The following is a 12358-nucleotide window of genomic DNA, read 5'->3' as shown; positions in this document are numbered from 1 at the left end:
GATGCTATCAATTGTTTCAGTTTGCAGAAGGTTAATTCTGCTTCTGGTGTCCACTGTATTAAATCTTGTGCTGCCATAGGTTTCTTAAAAATCAGGTTGGTTAAACGTGCAGATTCCAAAGCATAGGTTGGGATCCAGCTTCGACAAAAATTAGTCGTACCCAGGAAGGACATAATTTCCTTCTTGGTTGTGGGTTTAGGTGCTTGTAAGATCGCTACTTTTCTGTCCTCATCTAATGTTCTGCCATCTTTGGATATTACATATCCAAGGTATTTCACTTGTTTTCTCCAAAGCTGCAATTTATTTTTGCTTACTTTGTGTCCTTCAACTGCTTGGAATTTTAATAATGCTATAGTATCTTCCTTACAATCTCGCTGGGTAGGGGCGGCCAGCAGAATGCCATCAACATAAAGTAAAATTTGACTACCTCTCAGTGGGATAAATCCCACTAAATTGCTTGCCATCTCTTGTGAGAATATTGTTGGGCTTTCACTATAACCCTGTGGTAGTCGCGTATATGTATACGGCTTCCCCTGAAATATAAATGCAAACCAATACTGGCTGTCAGGGTGTATCGGTATCGAAAAGAACGTGTTGCTGATATCTACCACAGAAAAATACTTCTGTTGAGGTTTTAAATCATTCAACAAGGTATGTGGATCTGGCACCATAGGTGCTCTTGGTATTACTGAGTCATTTACAGCTTGTAAATCTTGGACCATACGCCATTTTCCGTTTGCTTTTTTAACTGGGAATAAGGGTGTGTTACATGGCGAATCAGGAGATTCCACCAGTATTCCCTTCTTAAGCAAAGCTGCTATGATTGGTTTAATACCTGCCTCTGCATCTTTTCTCAAGGGGTACTGTCTCTTTTGTGGTCTAAATTCTGACTTTGGTGTGATAGTAGCTGGTCCTGCTGTGCGAATAAGTCCTACGTCTGACTTTCCTGTTGACCAGAGAGTTTCTGGTATGTCTAACAAAGCTTTTTCTTCCTCTTCTAATAAGAGGGCTTCTCAGCTGTCTTTGTTGGACTGCAAGTGTACAGCTGGATGTGTTTGTGTTATCCAGTTCAGTTTCTGTTTTTGTATTCCCTGTTCTGACAGTTCTGATTCTGTCTGTTTTTCCCATTTTGTGATTTTTTTCTCCTAGGTTTATCCATTTTAAATCTTCCTCTTTAGTTAAACTAACATGCGGTATTAGATTCGATTTGTAAAGTGAAAAGAACTCCTGGGGTAAAGAACAGCTAACTACACTGTTCCCTTTCATGTCCCAGTACAAATTACACAGTACTAATCTGTTTGCATGATTTCTAAACAATTCTTGTTCATATTCTTTGTCAGGTCCTGGTGTATTACAATAATACAGAGTACAGTGCAACAGGTGTTGTATGTCAATACAAAGGGAGGGGAACTTACTGATAGCTACATTCATTAACTCTTCAGTTACTGCTCCAGGGCCAGTAGTAACTAAGTCCTGGCTGTACCAGTAAAATGTCTCACCTTCCGTTTGCACTGCAAAAGTATTAGTTTGTCGCTGTGCTTCCATACCCTGCATGGTTGGAACTACTGCTATGCCTAATAGTTGCATAAGATCTCTGCCCAAAAGGTTCACTGGGCATTTTACAGAAACAACAATTTTGCTTTTCTGGGTTAATACTGAAACAGGATCTGATATTGTAATGTTATGGGAGAGAGGCTCCTGATACAGCTGTCCATTAGCTGCTTTTACTAGTATAAAGTCATGTGATTCTGAATTTTCTGGTAGTTTGGAGGGGTGTACCAGGGTTTGTGATGCCCCTGAATTGCACAAAAATTTGACTTCTCTCCCTTCTACCAGGAGTGTCACTTCTGGTTTTGTATCAGCTAGATAGAGCTCTTAGCTCAGTAAGGCTAGGTCTAATATTTCGTTTTCTTCACTATCAGTAGCTTCCTGCACTTCCTCTATTATCACATTCTCTGCTCCTTCTATCACATTCTCATTTGTCCTTTCTCTATTATTCCTATCTAGTGATTCCTGACTTTCATATAGTCAGTCCTCACCTTCATCGTTTTTGTCTTCCACTGCTGCCTTCTTATTTTTCTTGCAATCCCTTGCCAAGTGTCCCTTTTTCCCGCATTTGCAGCACTCACCTCTTTTTTTTCTCCCTTCAAAGTCCTCTGATCGCTGATCAGATTGTTTGTTTCCCTGGGCATTCTTTTTGCCGTTTTGTCCGGACTGTACTAAATAAACTTCTCCATCTTCCACAGCAAATCCTTGGGCTTTCTTTTTCTTTTTGTTATTAAAATGCCTTTCGGCATGTCTAGCATATTCAAGCAGTGATTGTAATCTGCTTGTATGATGGTCTACCATATGTTTAGTAATGAAACTACTTATGGGTGCAATACAGTCTTTCAAAAATGCATTCTTTAACTGCTGCTCATATGGGGAATCTTGTGTCTGGTCTTCAGGCACCTGCATTCCACAGTGATTGTTAAAACATTCTAATAATCTGGCAAAATATCTATCAACAGTTTCACTTTCTTGTTGGATGCATTGATTAATCAAGTCCAGTCTGCCCTAGGCTTCCATTTCTCAGAAATTCGGTCTGTCAGACCTTTCACTCTATTATCTAGTTCTGCGCTGCTATGTGGGATTGGCCTAAGTGCAGCATCACGGGGATTCCAGTTGCCACTGATCATGTGCCAATCTGGACCTACTATTTGTCTGACTACTTTTTCTACTTCCTCTCTGTTTAAGTGATAACTTAATCTCATGCCCTGTAAGTCTTCTAAGAACTTTCTAAAATTAACTTTTGGATGGGGAATTCCCTCTGTAAGCTTTCCGGATGTCTTCTGGTGTTCACTGTCTGTATACTAAGAGAGTTGGGTCCTGCCCTTCTTGTCCTGCCTGAGGATTTGGTACTTCTATGAGTGGGCATATCTCTTCTTCACTCATAGCCTGTGAATTTCCATTCATTTGATATAATTCAATATCCCCTTTTAAATTACGTGTTCAAGACCTAGTCTCGATAGGATCTCTAACAAACAGTAGTGGTTTTATAGAAATAAGTGGATATCGTGGAGGTGGGCCAGTTTGTTCTTTTGCTTCATATGCTGGTAAGGGAACTGGTAAAGGAACTGGAACCGGAGGGGGCGGAGTGGCCGATGCTATAACTAAGTTATTATCCTCTTTGTCTAGAAACATTGCTTTTGAATTTTTATTCTTTTGTTCTCTTCGGTTTGCTTCCTCAATCCACCTGTGTGCCTGAGGAACTCCTAATTTACGCTGTTTTTTAACCCGACTTTTAGAATCGGTTTTTAGCTGCCTAATAAGTTTGATAAGCGAGGATCTTTCTAGTTTCCCATCAAACTCATATTTATTAACCCATTTAGTATAATATCTAACGTTGTTGGCGCGCTGTAATTGCATATATTTTGCGTCTTCGTTTAACGGTGGGCTTTGGGGTCTTTTCGTTTTTGTGCACGTATTACCCATTTTGTTCTAACCTTTTAAATGTTATGTAACCCTTTTATTTTTAATGTGGTACCACCAAGTGTTTACAGTCCCTTCAGACTACCTGCCTACTTATTCTGTTTCCCTGATCTATGACAAGATAGCAATATTTCTGTCCCTGAATTTTAACAAAATTCTCACAGAACAAATAAGATCAAGTCCCTGATCTAAAACAGAAAAAAGTAGATTCACCCTACCTGAGCCTCAGTGATTGGTCACTCACTGTTCAAACGAAACCCGCCTTCCGTCGTAGATCAGAAAAGTGGCTGGCCTCTTTTGCATGACAATTCAGTCGGAGGTCTTTCAATGAAGAAGATCCGATGTGGTATCTTCCATGTGCAGTTTCATGCCACCTGGCCCATCTGATCCCAGGCTAAACAAGGGTTTCCGGCTCCAAAGGACCAAAAAAAATGTCAAAGAAAATACTTCAAAAGACCAAAAGCATAAGGTTCAGTTCAGGTATATTTATTCTTGCGCAAGGAGACAAAAAATGCAGTTACAGAGTTTGTCTGACTAAAATCAGGAAGTGTCACAATTATTATACCTTTCTTTCAAGGCATTGCCCACTACGGCTGACGTAGCAGACCACCAGTTCACAATTCTGTTACTTTACAGATGTTTCTTACATTTCTAGCTGACTCTTCAAAGTTTAAAAAAGATTTTTCGTTAAACAGGATGGCCTTGACGACCACCGGTCAATTATAACTTTCTTGCTATGTGATGTTACAAGTCTAGGTACTATGGCTAATTCAACCACAATGCAAGTACAGATTTCTGAAGCAGTTCATTGTTTATAGTATCTAACTTTCTTGCAGCTTGTGCACTTTTTCATTAGCACGAACAGAGCTTATTGTCCATAATGAATGGATCTACAGAAATTATTATTATTCTCCATTTAATTTCCTGACCTAGCAGAAAATCACCTGCTTTCCAGTATATTTCCAAAGCATAAACATGTATTTTGCTGTGCTAGCAAACTAGGTCAGAGTGCATCTTGCAGTGTCAGAAAGCACAATTTCAGAAAAGCATGTTTTCAGTTTCAAATAGAACTAATGCTGCATATATAGAATAAAAACATGTTAATCTTCCCTTATTTAAAATAAGCATTACACACATATGTTAATACATATTTTTCTAACACCTTTCAAAAACATTTTTACATGGGAATGCATTGAAAGGGGTAGGATCCATGGGCAAACATGCTGAAATGGTTGACAAATATAACTTAACAGAGGAGTAAGAAAGGCAAAAGGATGACTCACACAAATACTGTAGAACCAGAGAAATGCTAACATTAAAGGGGTCTTGGCACTCAACATAGTGGCCTAAAAGGCATGAAAACTCTATTATCCAGGCAGTTAGTTGAAATTCAAGATAGGATATATCAAACACCTCTTGTCCTGTGTAAGTCCAGTTTGTGAGGTAGCGTGTAATAATTGTCCTTTGTCATTTACAAAAGAAGGGAGAACCACTGTTATCCAAGTCAAAAAGAAGTCACCACAATGGTCTTTAAAGAGTTCCTTCTAAACCTTCAGAATGATCCTGGATAGGATTAGAAAGTATGTAAAAGCATACAGAAACATTTCTATCTAAGAAAAAGGAAAATATATCTGCTTTCCAGGCCTTTTTATATGGTGTCCTAGAAAAGAGTTTTGGCAGTTGATTGTTATGAATAGAGGCAAATAGATCTATCTGATGAGTTCCCTACAGCTGGGTCAGTTCTAGGAATACTGCCTGATTCGGTTTCCATTCGTGAGGGTCTGTCCTGTCCCCATTCAGATTGTTTGCCACAACGTTTTGCTCTGATGAGACTGAGATGTAAGCTGCCTATAGAGTAAGACTGCACTGCACAGCTATAACCCAGACTACCATGGCTAGTCTGCAGAGAGGGTTAGATCTGGTTCCTCCCTGTTTGTTTGTGTACCACATTACTGTGATGTTGTCCATAACCACTGCTGATGAACTTTGATGCCACAGATGATTGAGAAAGAGAGAGAAAGTAGAGAGAATTTGTTACTGCCAACATATCCTTTATGTCTATGTTTTTTGGTGTGTCCTTTTTGTTCCATAGATGCTGCACTTTTACTTTCAAAGACACTGCTCCCCAGTCTGAGGCATCTGTATTTACAGACTATACTGGAGTTGCAAGGGAAAATGTAAGACCTTGATCCAGAAAAAAATGTTGTCTCCAAATTTTACAAATTTCAAAACAGAAATCTAGAATAACAGGAGATGTTAATATTGGTCCATAATGATTTTAGGTACTGCTGAGTTTTTCTCATGTAAAGTCTAGCTAAAGAAATCATGAGAATCAAAGATGCCATGAAACCTAATATCCTGAGAAATTCCCTTGCTGAGGCAATGGTCTGAGTTGGAAAACTCAGGAATAGATGTAGATATAGATCTACCTTTTATTGTGGAAGAAAAGCTACTTGAACTGAGGAATTTAGGAGACACCCCAGGAAGACAATCATTTGGGAAGGAGTCAAACAAGACATTTGGATGTTCTTCTGATACCCAAATCTGAAAAGGAGATTTCTCACCCAAGTGAGAGATTGCTGACATGTAAACAACTCTGTAAACTCAAGCAAGCCATCAAAATATGGAAATTTGTGAATACCTTGCAGTAGGCTATCACTAATCCTAGATACTTTGTGAATACCCTTGAACAGTGGATAACCCAAAGGATTTTGTGATCCAGACACAAAAAAATAAACAAGTTTTGATGTCTAGTGGTATAGAAATGTAATGGTAAACATCCTTTACATTTAGAGGCACTTAAAAAAACTTAACAGGTGAATGAGAGGTAACAAGTCATGAAGAGATAACATTTTGAACTTTGGAACTTTCACAAACCAATTTAGAAAAAAAAAACAGATTTAAAACTGGTCTCCATGAAGCGTCTTTTGTTTTGTACTAGAAATATTCTTGCATAAAAACATTTCCTTTCCCTTTCAGGAAAAGATGGATGATTTCTATCACCCCTTGAGGTAGCAAATGCCAAATGACAGAGGAAAAAGGACATTTGAATTTTATCTACCAGGTAAGGAGGAATACCCTGAAAAGGAGAAAGAGATTTTCACAACCATCTGTATCTCTGATGAATCAATCACATAATCCATTTGTCTGAGATTGTCTGTTGCAAAGGATAGAAATCGAGAAGTAGATTTGGGGTAGGAATTAAAAACTTACCAAGATGGAAAGGATGGGAAACATTCTGTAGAGAGTAATTTATACTTTCTGAACAGTCTTTGTTTCTTGAGGGCTTCTCTCTTCTTTTTGGAGCCTCTTGACATTGCTTTTTTTTTCTTAAAAATTTTTTTCATTTGATTTTACATATCCATAAACCAATCAAACTATGTACAAATACAGCAGAAATAGACTGTATACAATGTCCATAACAAAGAATACAAATACAAACAGTTATACTTCACTAATAAGTTATACAATTTCTGCCAAGCAATTAATTGGCGTGCTGTATTATTAGTTTTCATTTTTATGGGAGAAATTTCTTTATTACAAACTTCTTTAGCTAAATGGATACATTCACAGTTTCTTGAGACAGTAGACTTAGACTTCAAATTCATTGTAATGAATTTCCTTACTATTGACAAAATTCACCATAGAAGAGGGATTTGGTATACTGGTATGATTTCTGCACTGGAACATTGAATAGAATAATAAAACCTGTAATTATGCAGTTGTCATTCCACAATGCTTTACAAAAATATCTAAAATCAGCCCAAAAAGATGTTACCATTTTACATTTAATAACTATATATAACTAGTCAGCATTCAGAGTTGAATCACATCTCCAACATTGTATATTACATTTTTTGTAGATTATGGCCATTTTATGTGGGGTTAAAAAGCTCCTAGGTAAAAGTCTCCTTGTGTATATTCTCCAGTATGGAGATGATGTTGTTTATCCTACTGATTCCAAACAAAGTTTTTAATTTTTTGTTGTAAACTCCTTTTTGTTAATTTTAGTTGAATAATCCCAGGAAGCTAAGTCTAAAGAGACAGAGACAGTACTAATGATTTTATATGATTTTGATATAAAAGAGGTGTACATAATGGAGGCATTACTAATAATAGAAATAAGTTCCAATATTTTAGGTATGGTTTTATTATTTGTACCCAAATGTAATACAGTTTTATTCTGAATAAATTCTTTACAAGTTTGAATATGCAGACAATTACAATTTTGCAAGCTGTATCTGGCTAATAAATAATCTGATGAGTGAATTTTATTTCCAGATATAAACTGAAGCCAATACTACAAGTTACTTTTTTTAACTCTAATATTTTATTTCCATCAAAGGAAATTAAACATTCACTAGTAAAAGGTATCGGAAATACTGTTAATAATAAGATTTTAGTTATCTGATTTGAGTAAATAAGTCTTTTGAAACTTAACAATAACTGACTTATGAGAGGAAATAATGTGAGTTTCTATTTATCATTCAACATATATGCTTTTAAGGCCCACATAAATGCATCTCTTTTTATTTTAATCAGAGGTTAAATACTGACTTATTTTCTAGTAACATATTCTTATGAATTGATTTCCAGCTGGATGAATATGATAGATTAAAGCACAGGAGTATAATATTTATAACAAATTAATTTAAGTAAAGATCAGTGTTAGGAAAATCAATACCTCCCTCTTCCAACCTAGTTGCATGCCAGTGTAAGGAGATGCTCAGTTATATTTTGGATACCATAGGAATTTGAGTAAGATGTATTTTATTTTTTATTATCATTTCTTTCATGGGGATGAATTAATGATTGACTGATGAAAAGAATTTTAGGTAATATGATCATTTTAATTAGGGATAGTCTGTCTTCAAAAGTAAAGAAAATAATCTGTTCCAACTTTCTACTAACTTCATTATTGCATTGATTACTTTCTGATAATTAACTGATATTGTTTGAAAGTGAATTTGATGATAACTCCTAGCTAATTAAAATGCATATTGTCCCAATTAAAAGGCCTACGTGAGATTAGCTTTGCTGATACTTGTTTATTTATCAGAAGTGTTTTGGTTTTATTATGATTGCATTTTAAACCTGACACTTTCTCAATTAAATTCATAGCATTAACTAAGTGTTCCAATGATGTCTGCATGTCACCGTACATTATTAATAAATCATCAGCAAATAATTGAATTTTGGGTGAGAGTCTGTCATTTAATGTATGACCTTTTATGTTTTTGTTATTTTTTATATAATTAGCAGATGGTTCTAAGGGTAGAGCAAAAAATAAGGGAGACAAGAGGCAACCTTCTTTTGTACCTTTTAACACCTTAAATGGACTAGAAATAATGGGGCCAATCTTTACAAACAAAATTTAATTTTCATAGAGCTTTTTGATTAAAATATGAATTCTGGAGGAAATTTTAAACAAGCAGTTCTTTAAATAAATACAACCAATTTATAGAATCAAATGCTTTATCCATATCAAGACTTATTAAAGATAATTCATTCTTCTTTTTATTAGCAATATCTCTTAAGAAAAACTCCTTATAATATTATCATACACTTCCCTATTAATAATAAATTCTGCTTAATCTTCATGTATTAGGTTATGGTAGTCGGTCTTTTTGCCAGAATAGACAAATATCTTGCACTCTATATTCAAGAGAGATATTGGTCTATAAGATGAACATAATGTGGAATCTTTGTCAGGTTTTAGATGGGAGAAATTAAGGAATATTTTCACGAAAGTGGTATATTGAATGTAGTTTTAACTTTGTATAAAGTGGAAATAAGAATTTTTAGTGTAGTAACAGGAAGACATTTATATAACTCAGGGATTATTCCATCTAGTTCTGGCACTTTGTTGGTCTTTAGATTTTTAATGTTGTCTTTTAATTCTTTAAAGATGAAAGATTTGTCTATTTGACTAATTTGTTCTTTTGATATTTTGTGAATGTGTTGTTTTAGAATGCTCTCAAAAATCACGGTGTTATATTTATCTTAGTACTATTAATACTAATACAGTGTTTTATGAAACAATTTAGTTTGCTATTTAAATCTAAGGGTTTGATTGTTTTATTATCTCTGTATAATTTCTTTGATGTGATTTTTTTTAATTTAAATCTGATTGCTATTTTGTGTAAATTTTAGGGTTTAATTAGTATGAATGTAGTCTGATTTTTTTCTAGATTAACAGAGATTTTATGTTGGAGGATATCTTGGTAGTCTTTATTGAATTTTTTAATAGTAGAATGTGCGGTTTTATTATGACGTTTAACATTTAATTTTAGCTTATCAATTTCTTCTTATATACCTAGTAATTTCTTATCCCATTACTTTATCTTGGATAAATATCAGTTTTTAACTTTCCCATAAAGAACAACTTTTAATGTGGCCAATAAAATCATATCTGAGACCTCACCATTATTATTTAGTTCCATAAACTGATTAATTTCCTTTAAAACCCATTCCTAAAAGCCCTTTACTTTAATAATGTATGGTGGACGTTGTTAGCAAATGTTCAGATTGTCAGGGCTAAAGCTATTTTAAAAGCAATGGTATTATGATCTGATAAGGGTCACAAAACAATCAATACTGTGTCTATTTTAGAGAGAAAATAACTTGTTATTAAACGTTATCTATATTTGTTTGAGTACCAAATCTATAGGAGTAGTGGGTGGATTTTATTGAAGAAGATGATTTTATTTCAAATAATTCATAGAAGTTTATTGTATTTATATAATTATTTAGATGTTTAGCTGCTGAAGAGATTTTAAAACATTTATTGTTTGTCATATCATTATGAGATAGCATACAATTAAAATCTCAAGCTAACAATACCTCTCTCCTGGAGTATAGGGTCATGATAGTTAAATATTTCTTTATAGTTTTTGGCCATTGCTTTTTAAATATCTGCTTACCAGTAGCTTGCTGTGTCTGCTTATTTTGTTTTTTTATAAAAATGATATAGTAGTAGATAAACCCCCTGAGAAATTTGGAGATGAAAGACTGAAAATCTCAAAAACTTCCTGAACTAACTTCCCACTCACAACACACTTTTTAAGTGCCTCTGTAGCTGATGGTCCTAATACCACCTTTCTGTGTGTAACCAAGCAAAATCTTCTTATAACAGTTCCCGTAGCAGCAGTTCAGGAAGTTGCATAGGCTAAATCATAAGCACACATATGATTTTCCTCAGAAGAGATAAAATAAGCTAAAGCATTCCTCATATTCAAAAAAAGAAGCAAACATGAAGTTTAACATGTGAGATTGACAATTTAGAATTCTAAAAATAAGAGTTGCAGAAGCATACATTTTTTTCCAAAATCTTTCAAAGGCTCATATCTTTATCAAAAGGTGGGGGTGGGGCTGGGGTTAGCATTAACCAAATGTTTAGTCTCAGCAAAATTTACCAAGGAAACACTGCTAGGTCAAATCTGGGATTAGAAAATTAAAAACATATAAAACTAAGAACTTTTTACAATCTATTTTCTTAACAGAAGCAGGCTGGCTATCAGGCAAGTTACAGGCTGTATAAAATGTATTCCAGTGCTGGAACAACAGGAGTAACTGGATTAGGTTCAGGAAATTCCAGTTGTAATAGATCATTCATAAAGACAGTGGAAAATCATTACATTACCACTAAAGTAATTGATTCATTCTGGATATCCATCCATCCATATATGGTTTCAGAAAAAGAAAATCCTTCTAAGGGACAATCAGAATAAATATTATTTTTATATTCAGAATTAAAAACTTGGGGATAGAAAACAGTAGTTGCCTTCTAATGATTATTTTCCTGTTCAATACCCTGAGAATCTTCTGACAATGAAGAATTCCTTTTCTCTCACTAATGACACCAGAACTTGAAGATTCAAAAGTCTGAACTAAACCTTGAGCTAAACCTGATAAATCACTCTTGTCCAAATTAACAGAGGCAGAAGAAGATACATGTTTAAACTTCTTCTTTTTATAGATAAATGTTTAAACTTCTTCTTTGTGACAGGAATTTCTATAGAAACAGGCAAATTGTCCCTAGTGACAGGCATCTCAATTTGACTGGGTGGAGGGGTATTCCCTGCTCCTTCTTCCAAGACTAATAACAGTAGCTCTTTCCCTTCCACCAAAGGCACTCCAACAGCCACAGAGGATGTGTCTAATCCCTGGTCTATAGTATTTGTAGGAATTACACCAAATAATGGAATAAGAAAAAAACAAGGAACCAATAAGTTGTTCCATGGTGAAACTGAAAACGATGCCTGCATCCCTGGAAGATTGGCAACAGTAGTCAATGAAACAGATAAGTATTAAAAAAGTAGATTTTCTACCAAAAAACACAGTGAAATGCAGTTTAAACACTTTACTCAGCATCCAAAAGTTATTTAACAACAGTTTTAGTTAGGAAAGAAAGTTTAACTTAGTTTTAATAACTTTGTATCCACAAAAGTAAAATGCAACTTTTCTCAGGTAAAAAAAAAGAGACTAAAAGTCACATGACATTCACATAAAACACTTTTCCTAGCTTAACATACATATACATATACATATACATATATATATAGGTCCACTTCTGAATTATGAAATACTGATATATCGAATTTCAGTATTTCAAGACCTGAATGTCAGAAGTGCAGTTATTCGAAACTGCACTTTCAGGAATCTGAGTTTCTCGAATTCATGGTAGTTGTGTTGTGGTGTTTGTGTGTTATGGTTTACTGTCACTTTAACATGCAGTGTGGTCTGGGATGTGTACATGGTGGCTGATGTGTTTGTATTTGCGGAGATTCAGGTAGGTGTTTACTTTTTATGGGTTTTGGTTAGGGTGTTTTCATTTTACTTGTTTTGGAAAGTTTTAGGAGTAGTTTGGGGTAGGTAGGTTAGAGTG

The sequence above is a fragment of the Protopterus annectens genome, chromosome 11.part0 (genome assembly GCF_019279795.1).
Source record: "Protopterus annectens isolate FY-2018-M chromosome 11.part0, PAN1.0, whole genome shotgun sequence".
Taxonomy (NCBI): domain Eukaryota; kingdom Metazoa; phylum Chordata; order Ceratodontiformes; family Protopteridae; genus Protopterus; species Protopterus annectens.
This window is presented reverse-complemented; position numbering follows the sequence as displayed.